We start from the raw sequence: 4,574 nt of genomic DNA, 5'->3' as shown, positions 1-4,574 counted from the left end.
ATATATATATATATATAAATATAAATAATGTGTTTGTGCATATTTACTGAATGTGGAATATGTGCCAGTAAGGTAATACAAGTGAATGGACTGAACTTGATAAAGTGCCGTTCTACAAAGTATTTTAAGTTAATACCTGCCATTGACACATTAATATATTTGGGAATCAAAGAAATTACTAAAGAGAGTGTTTCTAACTTTAAAGAGCACAATTAAATTAAAGAGCACAATGTTTTGATAGAAACGATTCTGAAAATTTTTATAATGGCTTTGATGAACAGACACTTTTACAGTGTTTTATTGAAGAATATATTTACATAATTCCATAATTTAATGTATATTTAACATTTCAAGACAAGAAACAAATAATTTTCCTGTATTTATTTTTTATACGTTATTGAGAAATGACTTTTGATTTATAAATCAGTCATTGTCAAACATTAAACTACATGTGTTTCTTACTTTTTTTCCAGAGAATTTACATTATGTCAACTCTGCTATTGACAGCAAAGAGTGAAAATAATTCCAACAGAGTAAATTATTTTTTATTTCATTATATACGCTACATTAATACAATAATACTTCAGATTGAGATATTTAAAAATACACAAAAAGTGAAAGAATAAAACATTTATTTATTATACTTCGAACACTGGTCACAGGCAGGGCTTCAGTCTGCTGGTCACACTGGGAGAACTCAATGACTTCTGAGACGTCCTGGTTCACAGGCTAAAGCCAAAGATAAAAGAGAAATTATCCAAAAGTGTAATAGAAAATACATACGATATGTTTCGTATGTTTCTTTCACATTCAGAAAGACATTTTCAGCATGATGGGCTCTGACTCGTAGCATCTTTATAGCTAAATACCGACATGAGAAGCTGAGCTGGAAACAGACTGAAGAACAGCAGCTCCAGCTCTGATCCTGACTGATCTTTCCTCACTAAATCCTCTGGTTTTTAATTAACTTCTCCTCTAACAGTGGTTTTTCATCAGCTCTCTCATTAGAAAACAGTATGAAAACATTAGCTGCTAAGCTAACAATCAGCAGCTATTTAGCTACATAGGAAATATTTTCTGGTTGTTTAAAAGCGAATTTCTGGCTGCAAAGTAATTCTGATCTTTCATCCTTACCTGGGGAAGGTAATCCTACTGAATCCAGTTTGTTTCGAAAAATGGTTGAAACAAGTCCACACAGGACTTAAGGAGCTCCTATCGCTCTGCTGCCACATACAAGATGGCGGACGCTTTTAAGTACGACTCAGCGCTCCATGAGGCGTCTACGTATTGATGTCTATGGTTATAACTTGTTAGGTTTGCGCCACAATATGGAAGATTTCTTCTTCACCAACACACTGCACGCCTGTTCCTGCACTGCTGCCTCTCACTGGTGGAGATGGTGTATTGCACTACTTAGCCCTTGTGTTTAGAAATGGGGTCCATACCAACCGACCCCACACACGTAAAACTTTTATCATTTGCCACAGTTCTCTACGTTTGCCTCAGTCCTCGCACGCACAAGGGTTAAAACAGCCTTAAATAATGTTTCAAATGCTAAGTTCATAAGTGCTTTGTAGACATCTTGCTGTAAAACTTTAGGATCGATTAAATTAAGAAAATTAAGACTAAACAACATGGCAGAGCTTTATAATATTACTACATAAAGCTAATTTTTAAAGTTTAATCGATTATGCTTTTATAACAAATTTATGTCAGATCATGATTTCTTGGTTAATAACAAGTTGTCATAACGAAGATATTTCGAATAATGTCAACTTTGTATTAAAAGTGTCATTATTTACCGAATGACACTTTATGACAACAGTCTATTCATGAAGACTTATTGATGTTCATGACAGGTGTTATGTCATGTTTATAACAGTGTCATGACAGTCTTATTCACCCACCTTCAAATAAAGTGTTACCAAAATGAATTATTACAGATCCCAGCAGTTGCTTGGCTGTCTTATTTATTCCACATGTAACAAATCCATCCATCCATCCAGTTCAGACCTTGGGCTCTACCTCAATGTTCTCATCTTCTCATCATTTGATGAATTGTGTTTCTGCAGCTTATCAGGCTGTTTGGTCAAAAACTCCTTCACTTTATGTTAACAATGAAATGGATTAAAATACTTAATTGTGTAATTTTATAATTCTCTTTCCAACCTCCTTGTTGCCTGTAGTTCTGTCATTTAAGGCTGGAGGCCCAACTATAGAATGAACCAGTTCACAACAAATACAAAGGTTGTGTAAAATCAGATGGTTCCTTCTCTGTCCAATAAAAACATTGTTGATTTGAAAGAACATAAATTCTGATGAATAGTTTAATACCAGATTTTCCTCCCTGTCTCCTCAGACTGAGTGGCTGTAACCTCTCAGAGAGAAGCTGTGAAGCTCTGTCCTCAGTTCTCAGCTCCCAGTCCTCCAGTCTCAGAGAACTGGACCTGAGTAACAACAACCTGCAGGATTCAGGAGTGAAGCTTCTCTCTGCTGGACTGAAGAGTCCAAACTGCAACCTGGAGACTCTCAGGTAAAATGTGACCAATCCTGGTGAAACCAGATTTCTGTCCTTTACCTGCTTTCAAAGATGATGTAATTATTATTTGTTATTGTTACATCCCGGCTCGGCCAGGGGAAAGGGAAGTAACATTTAAGAAACCTAGATGGTAAAGGTTTTACAATTAGAGATTTATTTTTTGGGTTTTGACAAAATAAAAGGGTAAACTTACAACCAAAATGTACTAAATTAAAAAAAATCTACAAAACAATCAGAGTTGTAAACCAAAGATCTTAACTAAACAAAACTGGACTTCAAGTTCAGGTTAAACAAAATTAAACAAAATAAACTACAAATCTCTAGCAGAGACACTAAGATCCCCCACAGGGACAAAGCAACGTACAAAAACTAGCAAAAGGACAAGATGAGTTTACAGCCGTCAACCCAACAAAGTGGCAAACTGTCAAAGAAACAGCCACTCATCCTCCTCCTCCTCCTCCTCCTTTATTATGGCGGATCAAGAAACTTTAAGGTGCATAGCGCCACCTACTGTACACGAGTGTGCAGCAACATTTCTTTACATGTATTAAATTGTATTTATTAATCTTGTTTTTTGAAGAAAAATAAATGATGCTTTTCTTAATCTGTAAATATCCGTTTTGTTTCCTTCATTTCCTAACATTCCTTTAAGGCTCCATTCTTGACCTGTCCTTCCAACCATTCTTTTCAAATTCTCCCTTTCAGATTCATATGTTCTACATTTTCTTTCTCTCCACATCCTGAACATTTATCATCATTTTTCCTCCCTATTAAATATAAAATATCATTCAAATAGGTCTGACCTACTCTGAATCTGATCATTATTATTTCTTCCCTTCTGTTTCTCTCATTAATATTTCTAATTACTACTGACTTTTGTACTTTATATAATCTTCTCCCTTTCTTATCTTCATTCCACCTTTTTTGCCATTTTTCCATTTCTTTACTCTTAATAAATGATTTCCCTTCCTCTTTCCCAAAAGGAATTATAATGTTATTGCCACCTCTAAAGCCCTTTTTGCTAATTTATCTGCCTTTTCATTTCCTTTAACCCCTTCATGACCTGGTACCCAGCAGAACCAAACATCGATGCCACCTCTATATAATCTAAATAAACTATGCTGAATTTCTAACACTAAATCTCTCCTATTATTTCCTTCTCCCTTAATACTTTCTAAGGCTGCTGTAGGATCTGTGCATATCACCACCCTGTCTGGTCGAACCTCCTCTACCCACTGTAAGCTTAATATACCTGCCATCATTTCTGCTGTGGAAACAGATAGGTGATCTGATAATCTTTTAGAAACGTGAATTTCAAACTCTGGTACATATATTCCTATTCCCACACATCCTTTAAGATTTTTAGAACCATGTGAATAAATTTTGAGGTAATTATAATATGAGTTTCTTAAATAAACATCAGTCTTTCCCCCTATTTCATTTAAATTCCAGTCATTTTTCATTTTAAGAAGTCTCATGTCTACATTTACCTCAGGAAACAGCCATGGAGGAAAAACACTAATCGGATTAAACGGAGCTATTTTCTTATCCTTTAATCCATACATTTTGATCAATTTACTTATCATCCATCCAAAACCATTACTCTGGAACTTTGCATGTTCCCAACAGTTTTGTAATATAGTTGAAGTTACATTCTCTTCTTCATTACTTTTAATTTTCCTCCAATAAACTAGAGCTAATTTTATTCTTCTCATTTCCAGCCGAGTCTCTCCAGTCTCTATTAGAAGAGCATTAATAGGTGTCGTTTTCACCACTCCTGTACGTAAAGCCCTGCTCTGTAGTCTATCTATCTTTTGTAGTGTTTTAGCTGCTGCTCCATGTATTAAACTGCCATAATCGATTATTGATCTCATAAGAGCCCTATATATGATTAATAATGACTGTCTATCTGCAGCCCAGTTATTTCCAGCCACAGCCTTTAGTAGATTTATAACTTTCTTACATTTAGTTTCTAAGTTATCTAAATGTGTTTTCCATCTATAAGAACTATCTAACATAATCCTAGATATTTAAA

At 34.8% G+C, this 4,574-nt stretch overlaps 1 long non-coding RNA gene across 1 annotated transcript in view; it reads left to right on the top strand.

The window, feature by feature from the left end:
- LOC107835231 (uncharacterized) overlaps nucleotides 1-2,715 on the top strand; it is a 14,466-nt gene extending 11,751 nt beyond the window's left edge. Inside the window, exon 2 of the long non-coding RNA XR_001661055.1 lies at nucleotides 2,360-2,715. This is a non-coding gene — a long non-coding RNA (uncharacterized LOC107835231). The remainder of the gene's footprint in view (nucleotides 1-2,359) is intronic.
- The last annotated feature ends 1,859 nt before the right edge of the window (nucleotides 2,716-4,574 follow it).

Source organism: Poecilia formosa, unplaced genomic scaffold, assembly GCF_000485575.1.
Source record: "Poecilia formosa unplaced genomic scaffold, Poecilia_formosa-5.1.2 Scaffold1285, whole genome shotgun sequence".
Lineage (NCBI taxonomy): Eukaryota > Metazoa > Chordata > Actinopteri > Cyprinodontiformes > Poeciliidae > Poecilia > Poecilia formosa.
This window is presented reverse-complemented; position numbering and strand designations above follow the sequence as displayed.